At 44.0% G+C, this 13,887-nt stretch overlaps 1 protein-coding gene across 8 annotated transcripts in view; it reads left to right on the forward strand.

Moving 5' to 3' along the window:
• LOC119953985 (protein-tyrosine sulfotransferase 2-like) overlaps positions 1–13,887 on the forward strand; it is a 129,823-nt gene that overhangs the window by 72,428 nt on the left and 43,508 nt on the right. For 3 of the 8 annotated variants that reach the window (XM_038778875.1, XM_038779054.1, XM_038779380.1), the window contains exon 3: positions 7,608–7,713. The exons of the other annotated variants lie outside the window; for them this stretch is intronic. The gene's annotated coding sequence lies outside the window, so the exon portion shown is untranslated. The remainder of the gene's footprint in view (positions 1–7,607; positions 7,714–13,887) is intronic. 8 annotated transcript variants of the gene reach the window in all.

Raw genomic sequence — 13,887 nt, forward strand, 5'->3', positions numbered from 1 at the left:
GTCATGGCCGGCGCGGAGAAGAAACCCCATGTGCAGGAAACACGCCAGTGGTTCTGCGCATGCAACAGAACATGCTGGTGGTCCTGCGCGTGACACGCGGAGGCCCTTTGGCGCCGGTTGGAGCTCCGCCAACCCATCCAGCGCCGGCAAGTGTGGAGGATTCTGCAACTTCCGGGCGTCCCGACGCCGGAGTGGTTCACACCGCTCTTTGGCGCCGGTACGGGCCGTCCTGTCGATTCTGGGAGAATCCCGGCCAAGGTTTTTGCTTCTTTGCTGGGTGTGATCCCTCTGTGTTGCCCAGACTGCCTTGCTGGGTTCTCTTGTGCAATTGACAGTCAATTATACCTTCCTACCTCCACTATCAAGCATGAGACTCTTGCTGCAATCCTGGCTGATGCAAGTTTAAAATTTAATTTGTCTTGACACTGAAGCCAGTGTCTTTAACTCCCACCACACCAATTTCCTGGCTTCGCCATCATCAATTTCCCTAGTTTGCCACACCAGCCCTTTAATCTGAAAGGGTGAAAACTTGCTGTTTTAATCCCAAACGTAAACAGAACTTCCCTTCTGTGCATTGTTTGCCTACTATACTATGCCTCTTCCACTGCTTACCAAAATTTGTAATTCATATTAATTTCTCAAAAGTCTACACAAATTGCAACTTTTATAGAAATCCTTTATCTACATTCTTTTCTACAGAACACCCCTAAATCCATCATACCTGTTGTTGTACATGTCAACTCTTTAAACGTCCTCTGCTATGTCCAAAACCAGCCTTTCCTTCCCTAGTCTATCTAAGCAACCTTCTCCACAAATAAAATCTAACCTCCTTCTCTAATGCTGGATTACTTGTCGTTAATCTTTCAGTGAGTACAGGAAGACCTGTCCTCTGCAACACTTTTTTCTAAAATCCCCCTTTCTGCTTAAAGCTACCTAAATACAACCCTCTGTACTTCCAATCACTATTCCTGCATTCTTCCATCTACTTTCTCCACTTTTTTCCCCTTCTGTCAAGTTGTTGGAGACAGTTATGGGCCAGGATAGTAGCCAGGATAGTGTATCATGGAGCTCACCTGACCCACAACATTTAATAGATTATGGTATGGGGAGCACATGGCCCACTCTACAGTGTTGTACAGCAGAAATGGAAAGGTATTTTTGAAAGCAAACAATGTTTATTCTATGACCTCAAGTTAACCTTTTTAAAACATACAGTGAACATCTTAGCAATGATTAATTCAAATATAACCCCAAAGACTAACTTTTAAAAGAAACACATCAGGATAAAGTCACTACTGGGAGAAGTTATTAGTTTTAAATCACCAAAGGATCGATTTACAGTCTTTAGATTACAGAGAGAGACTCGTACACCTTCTGGCTGTGACTGCAGCTATCCAGCTCTGAAAACGAAACTAAAACTCACCCTGCAGCAAACAGCCTAAAATGAAAGTAAAAAAGCTGAGACAGCCCAGCTCCATCCACATTCTGACATCACTGATAAACACCCATTTCTTAAAGGTACTTTTCTTAAACACTAATTTCTCAAAGGTACTCTCACATGACAGACATTTGCATTGTGAAGGGAATAACATGTTATCGATCACGTTGAACGTAAGGATTTTGTTTTTTTAAAAGGCGTATCATTGCATATATGTAATTTATCCGACAGATGTAACCCTAAGCACCAACCACAATCATCAATATTTTGTAAACTTTAGCCAATGACGCAATGTTAAGTCTACAATGGAGTTGTAAATGCTTCAAGTTTCTTGACAGATTTTTGATGTTGGCAGACTGTGGTTAACCCGTAGATCAGTATGGCATTTCTTATCTATTTTCCTGTAGAGGTAATTACTGCAGTAAGTCTGGATTTTAGGTATTTACATACAGAATTGTTTTGCTGTACAAGAACGGATAAGTGTGGTGTAGGCAATTAGTTGATGATTTTCTCTAATTCAATATTGAGCAAGGTTTAAAAAGCGAGGAAAAAAAAAGCAAATTCAGAAGTTTGCTTATTAAGATGAGGCTTTGTATGTAAACAAACCTAAAATAAATTTGCAGATTGGATTTAGGTGTAGTGGAACATGACTGGGTGGATCCATCCTGTTTCCTCTGTTTTTGTTGCTGTGCAGTGCAGAATTGCAATACCACAAAAAGCAAGAAATTAGAAATCTGAGACTGTTTATTAACTTTGCCTTGAATCTGAAATACGTTTTTCAGTACCCTTTCTCCCCTTTTTGTTTCACCAATTTTCTTCCATTTACCTTCCCCTCTTGAAAGTATTAACGTATTATTGTATGATTCCACATGTACCCATGTGGTTTACAAACCTCGGGTAGACCTTTCAAGCAGGAAGATTAGCTGAAATTAGCTGATAACTGTGGAATATCATTTGGAGGAGCTATTAATGGATGGATTTAAGGCATAACATTTAATTCTTTTGCTTCCAAATCTCATCCCAGGATTACTAATGCTAGTTTAATGGGCCAGAACTGTTCTGATTGTGGTCAGTGAACTAAGGAAGTTTTACCTGACCAGTTACTAAAATTATCTCAATAATGCTAAACCAGTTGCTTCCTTCATTAAAGTAACCAACAAAGCAATGGCAGATGAACACTTGGGACACAAGTACTGCACACCATGGGCGCAATTCTCCGCACTCACGACGGTGCGGAGAATAGCGGGGTTCATAAAATTTTACGGCCACGCTAGTCTGACGCCCTCCCGCTATTCTCCCCCCCCCCCCCCCACGCCCAACTCCCGATATGAATCGCTGCCGCAGTTTTTTTACGGCCAGCAGCGATTCTCAGCTGGCCGATGGGCCGAGTTCCAAGCCCTTTACGGCCGTTTTTACGAACGGCAAACACACCTGGTCTGGCCGTTCGTAAAAACGGCCGTAAAGTGCCGATTTTTAAAACCATGGCACCGATTGGCACGGCAGTACCACGGCCGTGCCAAGGGTGCCATTGGCACCGCGATCGGTGGGCACCAATCACGGGCAGCGGGCCCGATACCCGCGCACTCTTTGTCCTTCCGCCGCCCCGCTGTATCACTTCGCGGGGCGGCTGAGGGGCATGCGTGGGTTTCGCGCAAATGCGCGATGACGTCATCCGCGCATGCGCGGGTTGGAGTCTTCCAATCCGCGCATGCGCGGCTGACGTCATGTGACACGTCAGCCGGCGCAAACTCTGGCAAGCGGGCTTAACGAAATTCGTTAAGCCCGCGATGCCGGAGTTTACGGCGGCGGCATGCTAGCCCCGACCGGGGACCAGAATCGCTTCCCGGTCGGGGAGGGGGAGGCTGGCGTCAAACCCGCCCGGATTTGACGCCAGCCTTACGATTTCTCCCCCTCTGGGAGAATCGCGCCCCATGTTTTGAACCTCAGAGTGGAGTATTTCATGGCATGACCTATTGGCGAGACGTTTCCCTCGCCCTTGAGGTTAGTTTTTTTTCTGCTCCAAATTTCTGAGTGTGTAAGTACAAAGGGGCATCTGGGACCTTGGTGAACAGCAGGTCCAACAGTCTATCTCTTTAACATATAATACTTGTGTACTAAAAGAAACGGAGAATGACTGAGAAGAAAATTGTGTGGTGTAGTTAAATCGGGTTAAAAAATAGGGAATTAGAGAGAAAAGTGAGATCGGAGAAATGAAATATAACATTGAACCTCAAGTAATTTAGTTTCAAATGTCTCCATTCTGAGCAGGAGAGGAGGAAAAATAGCAGTGCAGGAATATATAGTACAGTGCAGGGGCAGCATGGTGGATAGCACAATCGCTTCACAGCTCCAGGGTCCCAGGTTCGATTCCGGCTTGGGTCACTGTCTGTGCGGAATCTGCACATCCTCCCTGTGTGTGCGTGGGTTTCCTCCCACAGTCCAAAGATGTGCAAGTTAGGTGGATTGGACATGATAAATTGCCCTTAGTGTCCAAATTGCCCTTAGTGTTGGATGGGGTTACTGGGTTATGGGGATAGGGTGGAGGTGTTAACCTTTGGTAGGGTGCTCTTTCCAGGAGCCGGTGCAGACTCGATGGGCCGAATGACCATTTCTGCACTGTAAATTCTAACAATATGTGTCATCATTAAAGGGGTCCTTGCGCCATCAAATACCAGCACTAACTTTGTGACAAGCTTGAATAATTAATGAGTTAATGCAGCAATTTCATGCAAATTGTCCAGTAGCGTGCACGTTATACTTTCCATCACCTTGCAAGAAAATTCTGACCCTGAAATTATGCTATGCATTGCTAACGTATGGGCAAGTATGTGACCAATGTAGGAATTTTGGATCTACTGCATTATATGTATTTGGTGCAGTAAGGATTAACGGCTTGGGTTAGTGTGTGTATGACTGCTTCAGTTATCCTTTTTAAAAGTCCTGGTTCTCAAAACAGCTGTGCCTTTTGGCGTCAGATGCAATTAAAAAGCATTGTAAAAATTTGGGTTAATGGACTTTTATTTAGAGTAAGAGGGTTCCCTGCAGAGTAGTTAATTAGAGACAGTGTGTTCAGTTTCGTAAGTAGAAGTAGTTAATGGGAGGAGCCAAGCTGAAACATTCCGGTGTTGAAGCTAGTCTGGGTAGAGCACCTATACCTACCATCACAGCATCAGAAGTCAGATCGCTGCCTTAAAGTGAACCCAGGGAAAGCAACCGGTCATGGAGTTCCTGGTCATGCTCTCAGATCCTGCGGGACCAACTGGCAGGTGTGTTCACGGATACCTTCAACCTCGCCCTACTCCTTTCCGAGGTTCCCACGTGCTTCAAGAAGACCATGATCATACCGGTGCCAAAGAGCCAGACAACTTGCCTCAACGACTACTGTCCGGTGGTCTTGACAACTTTCATTATGAAGTGCTTCGAGTGGTTGGTCATGAGACACATCAACTCCATACTCCCAGAATGCCTTGAACCATTGCAATTCACTTACTGCCAGAACCAGTCCACAGTAGACTCCCTGGCCCTATACTCGTGTCTGGAGCATCTTGACAACAATAACTCCTATGTCAGACTCCTATTTATTGACTACAGCTCTGCCTTCAACACCATAATCCCAGTCAAGCTCATATCCAAACTCCAACCTAGGAGTTGGCTTCTTTCTCTGCAACTGGATCCTCCACTTTCTGGATCATAGACCACAATCAGTAAGTATAAACAACAACATCTACTCCACTATATCCTTAACACCAGGGCCGCATGAGGCTGCGTACTTACCCCCTCCTCTACTCCCCATATACACACACGACTGCGTGGCAAAATTCAGCTCCCAATCCATTTAGAGGTTTTCTGATGACATAACCGTAGTGGGTCGGATATCAAGCAATGATGAGTCAGAGTACAGAAGGGAGATAGAAAACCTAGTGGCACAGTGCAACAAGCTCTCCCTCAATGTCAGCAAAACTAAGGCCGGTTATGGAATTCAGGAAGGGAAGTGTTGTACACGCCTCTGTCTGCATCAATGGTGCCGAGGTGGAGATGGTTGACAGCTTCAAATTTCTAGGTTCACACAACAATCTGTCCTGGTCCACCCGCATCGACGCTAGACTAAGGAAAGCACAACAATGCCTATACTTCTTTAGGAAACTAAGGAAATTCGACATGTCCACACTGACAAATTTTAGGGATGCACCACAGTAAGCATCCTCTGTGGCTGCATCACAGATTGGTATGGCAACTTCTCGGCACAAGACCGTAAGAAACTAGAGTCGTAAACGCGCCTCCCATGCATTGACTCTGTGTGTGTGTGTGTGTGTGTGTGTGTGTGTGTGTGTGTGTGTCTCTTTCTCTCTCTCTCTCTTTCTCACATCCAGGATTTTCTCTCTTCTAACCAACCTCTTCCACAGGGCAGGAGATACAAAAGTCTGAGAACATGCACTGTGCAGCACTACACTCCGTATGCTTCACCCAGTGTATTTACATTATGCATCTATCAGATGTCCCAAGTTTTTTTTCAAGTATGGTACGATCTGACTGGACTGTACGCAGAACAATAGTCTTCACTTTACCTCGGTACACGTGGCAATAAATCAAAATCAAACTGAGAAGTGGTTTCTGAAGAAGTACAGCCAGAGATTCTGCATTGTTCTGACGGGTCTATCTTTTCAAAAAGTTGTATAGATAGCTCCTTAGTCCTGAGTCTGGTAACTTTTTAAAAGTGGATTGTAATCTGAGATAGTAATGTTGTTTGAGTGAAAGTAAATATAGTAGTTAAGGGTTATTGTGTGACTGTATTGATTAGCATTATTTAAGGGGTAATTGTAACATATTTTCTTGTGTGATATTAAAGATATTTTAACGCTGTGTTAGTAATAGGGTTTGTTTTGATATACCATTTCCCTACTTTGTGTAAAATCACTCCTGGAGCGAGGTATCCTTTCCTCTCAGTCTTACAATGTTAAATGAAATATTGAGGTTTCTGTTCAGTATCCTAACCACTCTTGGGATCTAGTCCAGGATCGTAATAAGTAGTACATTCACCTGAAATTTCTCTTTGTAGTTGCTATTTTACCTTTCATCTCTTTAAAAATATTATAATAATAATCGCTTGTCACAAGTAGGCTTTAATGAAGGTTACCTGTGAAAAGCCCCCTGTTCTGGGGAAAATATGCTAACAAATCTCCTGTGGCATTGCTCTTGATTAAGAGGCTTTGTTATTTTTCTATAAGGGCTGTTTATGCCCTGTATGGATAATGTTCCTCTGAGTAAATAAATATGTTGTTCTTGCATTGTATTCTAGGATTTTTGTAGGTGCTCTCGTGATAAATTTCCCAGTTTTGTCGAGTATTTTAAATAGAGAGCCAACAGTTATTGCTAACCAACAGTTTTGCATCTGCTTGCACTTCATGTCCATGACACTTAAATTTATGGGTGCATTTTATGCATTTTGTCAACCTTTTCTATTATAAGTTCAATACTTCACATTTGTGAAGGAAAAAACTTATGCAACCTCCTTAATGTGACATTCTTGAATTAGGATCACAGGAGCTTAAGTGGCCTATTGCTGTTCCTGACCTGTTGAGCCTTTCTGCCATTCAATTAGATCATGGCCGATCATCTACCTCAATGCCACTTCTTACACAATCCTCATATCCCTTTATGTCAGAAATTATTCATTGGTCTTAAAGATGTTCAGTGTTGAGCTTCCACAGCCCTCCGGGGTACATAATTCCAAGATTCACCACCCTCCGAGTGATGAAATTCCTCATCTCTGCCTGCCCCTTATTCTGAGACCATGTTCCCTGGTTCTTTACTCACCAGCCAGGCGAAACGTCCTATCCACATTTAGCCTGTCATGTCCTGTAAGAAATTTGTACGTTTCAGTGAGATCAACTCTCATTTTTCAAAACTCAGCAACCCAGTTTCCTCAATCTCTCCCAATACAATTCTGCCATTCCATGAACTAATCTAGTGAACATCTGTTGCACTTCCTCTATAGCAAGTACACACTACTCCAGGTGCAGTCTCACCAAAGCTCTATGCAATTGCAGCAAGACATCTTTACTCAAATGCCCTTGTGACAACGTGGCTCACGAGACATTGTATTGACTGTTGCCCACGTGCAGGGTTGCCAGATTCCACTGATATCCATCTACATTTTTTTTCCTACCAGTATGACTGAAGGGATATGCACTTGAAGCAAGGGCAAGTAAAATGAGGTGCATTCTGATTGCCCAATACAATGACTGTGAGAGCCGTGCGCTCACTCGACATCCAAGGTGTAAATATTTACTTTGTTTTTTCCATTTGAAGTTAATGACTGTTCTATTAATATACAAATGATTGAGCATTTTCTATAACTTGTTACAAAATATTTGGCATGTATTAAATGTATTTATTCTTATTCATATGTTTAGGTTAGCACGCAAGCCTGGTTTCAGTCTTGCAGCCCACTGAAATGAAAGAGGGCCACTCACTAGCCTAGGTTGTCCATCGCTGTTTTGGAGACTCATGAACAAAGACACCCAGGGTCTCAGCACATCCCACCTCTCTCCATTTCAGAAATACTCCGTCTTTCTGTTTTTTCCACCAAAATGCATAACTCCATACTTATTCATATATTAATTCTGCCAAGCTTTTTCCCATTCACTTAGCGTTTCAAAGTCCCCTTGACTCCTCCTTGCATCATCCTCACAACTTGCATTCCTACCCAATTTTATGACATCAGCAAATTTGTAAATATTACATTTGGTTCAACATCCAAATCATTTATATGGATTGTAAACAGCTGTGTCTCCAGCAATGATCCTTGTGGTAGCCCACTAGTAACAGCCTGCCAGATAATGAACCATTTCTTCCTACTCCTTTACCCGGCTTCTCAAATGATCTGACATTTGGTGTACAAGCAGTAGGTGTGAAATGTATAAAAATTGCATTGTTTCTTTATAGTTTTCAATGATGTATGATTCATGGTTTTAATAGCAGTGGACATTTTCTCTTAACCCACTTACAACTTCACATCTTGTTATGTGCTATCTCTCAACTCCTAAGTGGTGAGGACTGAGGAAATTTGGGTGTTTCCTAACGACTTATGACCTGGGTCGAGTAGCTCTTTTTCCCTCTGTGATTCCTTCATGTGGATGAGAATCACAGCCTGTGGGGAATTACAATTTTACATTCTGTATATTCATGACATGATCCGATACCCGAGGAATATCTATGCAAGGGGCATCCATTCCGGTTATTAAAGAATTACATGAAATTCAATATTGTGAAATATTCCTATTTTTGTTTCATAAAACACATTCTCCAGTTTTTATGAACATCATTCAATTTGTGTAAATTTGAACTTCTCCCTTAATCACAATTTAATACTATCTCTCAGTGAACCTGAGAGATGCTTACAAAATGAGTAAGACAATTCTGTTTTTGTTCCCTCTAGATGGAGTCAGTAGACCTGCACATATTGGATTGGCAGGTAACACTACTGGCACCCATTGGCAGCTGAAATGTAGTGGGGAGCTAAACCATTTTTTGTAAAGTGCAGATAGTTTACACAAAGAACTGCTGTAACCAACAGAAATGTTATCCTCTTGAATACCAGCTGATCCATCATCCATCATCACACTTGCCTGCTCTCAATTATCTGCTATTTCAGATATCATTGTATCAATTTGCATTATATATACATGGAAGGCAATACTGAAGCATGCCCTAGTTGTTACTCACATGGTCTCACGAGGATTCCAAAGGTAAAGAATAGTTGAGGAAACCTACCGATTCATATCACATCCTTTTACAGGAACCTACGATCTGATAATTAAATTAAAAATTAAACACATCTATTTGATTTTGAAATTATTCCAGTGTTTTTGTGTACACCATCTTAACCTGCAGATCATTACAAATATTAATTACCATTTGCGTGAAACGGTGCCTCTTCACAACAGCCCAGAAAATGGTAGTAAAATTTGTTGAAACTTATCCATTATCACTGAATGAATGTTGATGCTTCTGGGATTTTGGTAGTATTTTGTAAATGTGTGGTGTGTCCCTGATTTCATAAACTGGGGAAGGTTACCAGAGACTGCTCATTTGTGAGAACTGAGAGATAAAAGGGTAACGGTGTTAGATTTCTGCATCTGTAATGAGATGTTATAGTGAGGCTTGGATTTGCAAGTAAATAGGTTGGATTTAAAATTTCATTATAAAGTGAGTAGGGACTTGGCTTTTCAGCTGTTGAATTTCAAAGAGGAGTTTAGAAGTGACAAACTTTTACAAGTTATAACAGTTTCATGATTAAATTTTATTGACCCAAAAGTAGATAGAAAATCAGAAAATATTAAACATTCTTATATTTTGGAGCAGTTTAGTTCAAAGAAGTGTTTGAGAACAACAGCATTTGAGATGGAAAGGGGGAAATATATTTAAGGAAAGAAGGTGAGCAAAATTGTGGTGGCTGTTTGTAAAAGAGGTGCAAAAGCTGTGAATTTGAAGCAGATGTGGGTTCAAGCTAGAAAAATCTTTCTCTTTCAGAAAGCAGTTTGGTACGAAGTGTTTGAGGAGTGATGTAGTATACCTTGATGAAAGTAACAACAGGAGGGTGGCATGTGGCGCAGTGGTTAGCACTGGGACTGCGGCGCTGAGGACTCTGGTTCAAATCCCCGCCCTGGGTCATTGTCCGTGTGGAGTTTGCACAATTTCTCCATACCCGTGTGGGTTTCGCCCCCACAACCCAAAGATGTGCTGGTTAGGTGGATTGGCCATGCTAAATTGCACCTTAATTAGAAAAGAAAAATAATTGGCTACTCTTAAATTTATTTTTTTAAAAGACAGTAACAACAGTTCTTTGCTTTGAGTAATATTACTGGATTTTTGAACCCTATAAGGGAATTGTTGCCAAGAAGGTATTTTATTTGTGTGTTTTGACCAAATGGGCTTTTTGGGATGGATTGTTCTGCACGGCTAACTTTAATTTTATGTTCTTGGTGTTGCTGAAGTTCTATGATTTGGGGATTGGTAGCGTTACCAACCTGTCCCCGCCACGCAACTGTCCACTGGTTATCAAAATCCGCAACAAGGCCTTGGACAATGTGGACTACTTTCCATTCCCTGGGAGCCTACTGTCATCAGACATCAAGATTCAACACCACTTTTACGGTGCCAGCACAGATTTTGGCCACCTGGGAAGACCAGGATCTCTGACCCAGTACCAAGCTCATGGCCTGCAGAGCAGGAGCGATACCAGCCTTCCTATGTGGCCAATGTACAGCAGGCACCTCAAAACCTCACGAAAGGTTCTGCAAATCCACCAACTTCAGTGTTCTTGTTCAGGTCGACATCTCCAACATGGAAGCATTGACCACGCTTAATCAGCCAAGTGGGTGGACCACATTGTCCACATGCCTGACAAGAGACTCCTGAAGCAAGCCCTCTGCTCAGCTTTGATATGGTGAGTGAACCCCAGGTGGTCACCAGAAACCTCATGATTCCTTGAAAACGAGCAACATTCTCACCGACAGCTGGGAATCCACAGCCCAAGGCCACCCAAAGTGGAGAGAAAGCATCCATTTGGAACTGAACAACCCTGTTTTCGACGCTGAGAGCAAACTGAAGCCAAGCGGCAACAGCGGAAGGAACGTGTAGCAACCCATGCGGTCCTCGAACCAATCTTCCACTTGTGAGACTGTTTGGGGGGATTAGTGAACCTAATTTGCATCAATTTGAAGGCATTATAATGTACTTAGCAAGATTAACATTGAATCTTCCGACCTCATTGAATCTTCCCACCCAGCAGACGTGATGTCATGTGGGTGTAAATTACTCCTCCATTAAAAGCGGGAGCCAGGCGCCAAGACATCCGAGGGAGGGAGGTAGGAGGTGAGCACCCCTCTCCACCTCGTAGCAGGAAGTCTAAGGGGACTGTGCCCACTGCCCATCTCTGGGGTGGGGTCGCAGTGTTTGTCACGCTGAAGCCTGCTGCCTGTGTCAATGAAACGTTTTCTTGGAGCACTATCCGTCTGCTGTCTGCGTTGTTAAAGTAAAATGAGCACCGAGTTGGTCAACTGATAAGTAGCTTGAGGGAATGGGAGCCTGTGGATGCGGGTCTCTCAAGGTCAGGGAGAAAGGTGAGATGAGACTGAAGGAGGCAAGCCTAAGGGGTGCGGGTGGATGAGACACCGAAAGAAGCAACACTGTACATAGCCTGGGGGACAGTGCAGTTTGGGGTGTACAACTGGGGGAGGGAAGGCGATGGATAAAGAACCCTAGTCTGTGCCTAACTTCATCTGTGCCTCTACTATTACTTAGCCTTGTGAACCCTCTGACTATGTCTCGGTGCATTCCCAGGATGCACGTCAGAAGTGGTGCTAGGCCAGATCTTTTGGTTGAGGATCCTGTCAGCCACTCTGTGTCCCTGTCTCTCTCGCTCGCTCGCGTTTGGGCACTGCATTTAAACAGGGAGGGGTTCTAATGAGGGGAAGGGGTGTGGGGGGGGGGGGGGGGGGGCGTGGTTGAGGATGGTACTGTGGGGTTGGGTGCTGGAAAACTTCGAGGTGGCCCTTGTATGTTCCAGGTGACATTTCAGGGGTGATGGAAGGGCGAAGTGCCTAGAGGACACTGGGAGCATTTGCTGGTTGTAGTCTGTCTCTTTTTTCTAATTTAAGAGTACCCAATTCATTTTTCCCAATTAAGGGGAAATTTAGTGTGGCCAATCCACCTACCTGCACATTTTTGGGTTGTGGGGGTGAAACCCACGCAAACACAGTGAGAATGTGAAAACTCCACACGGACAGTGACCCAGAGCCGGGATCGAACCTGGGACCTCGGCACCGTGATTAGAAGTGCTAACCACTATGCCACTGTGCTGCCCCTACAGTCGGCCTTCAACATCTTCTGACACTGCACTCCTGTCCTCTTGTTCGGGCTGCTGACACTAACCAGCGCTGTCACCATTTCCCAGGCCCAATTCATGATATTGCTGGAGTGTCTCCTGGCAGTCTGAGGGTAGATAGTTGGTCGTTCTTCTCAATGGTACCCAACATCCCTGTGAGGGTCCCCTCAGTGAATCATGGAGCTGACGTCTTGGCTACCACCCTTCTGGCTGGACTGTGAGCAACTGTGGACCATTTAAATGCTGCTCCCCTTGATTCAAGTGCTCAGATGACCCCTGGGGCTGTCAATCAAGACACTTTGTGCCTCAGGAGGGCACTTTTCAAGTGGTTGGGGGCGGGAGGATTCTGTGCCTAAAGAACATAGAACACAGAACAGGCCCTTCGGCCCTCGATGTTGTGCTGAGCTTTGTCCGAAACCAAGATCAAGCTATCCCACTCCGTCATTCTGGTGTGCTCCATGTGCCTATCCAATAACCGCTTGAAAGTTCCTAACTCCACTATTACAGCAGGCAGTCCATTCCACACCCTAACCACTCTCTGAGTAAAGAGCCTACCTTGGACTCCCTCCTATATCTCCCACCCTGAACCTTATAGTTATGCCCCCTTGTAACAGCTATATCCACCCGAGGAAATAGTCTCTGAATGTCCACTCTATCTATCCCTCTCATTATCTTATCAATCTCTATTAAATCACCTCTCATCCTCCTTCGCTCCAATGAGAGAAGACCTACCCTCCGATCCAGGCAGCACTCTTGTGAATCTCCTTTGTACCCTTTCCAGTGCTTCCACATCTCTTCTTATAGTGAGGTGACTAGAACTGCACACAATATTCCAAGCGTGGTCTCACCAGGGTCATGTACAGTTGCAGCATAACCCCACGGCTCTTAAACTCAAGCCCCCTGTTAATAAACGCTAGCACATTATAGGCCTTCTTCACGGCTCTATCCACTTGAGTGGCAACCTTCAGAGATCTGTGGACATGAACCCCAAGATCTCTCTGTTCCTCCACATTCCTCAGAACCCTGCCATTAACCCTGTAATCCGCATTCAAATTTGTCCTACCAAAATGAATCACCTCGCAGTTATCAGGGTTAAACTCCATCTGCCATTTTTCAAGCAAGAAAGTGCGCTGACAAAGACTGCGGAGTCTAAGGCCGTTCTCCCAGATATAATAAACTGCTTCTTTACTCATTCAAAGGTCTGCTTGGGAATATTTTCAACCAACAGGGAGAGATTGTTGTCATTGCACCATGCCACTAGGTTCTCTATCTCCCTCCTGTACACTGACTCATCATTCTTCAAGATCCGACCCACTATAGTCGTGCCATCAGCAAACAAGGAGGAGGTGTTTATCGTTACTGAGGAGGTTCGGCAACATGATTTAGTTTATCTACCTTAATTAAGAAGGCCATGGCGATGAAGATTGGGAGGTGTCTCAACAGGAAGAAGAACCAGATTGATTCACAGGGAAGATTTTGCTCTCATTCAGGTTATGTTTGTAACCTGAGAAGGGATCCTGGACTTCCCAGAGTGTGGAGGTGAGACCGCCTCATTCCAACA

This window comes from Scyliorhinus canicula, chromosome 1 (genome assembly GCF_902713615.1).
Source record: "Scyliorhinus canicula chromosome 1, sScyCan1.1, whole genome shotgun sequence".
In the NCBI taxonomy this organism is placed as follows: Eukaryota; Metazoa; Chordata; class Chondrichthyes; order Carcharhiniformes; family Scyliorhinidae; genus Scyliorhinus; species Scyliorhinus canicula.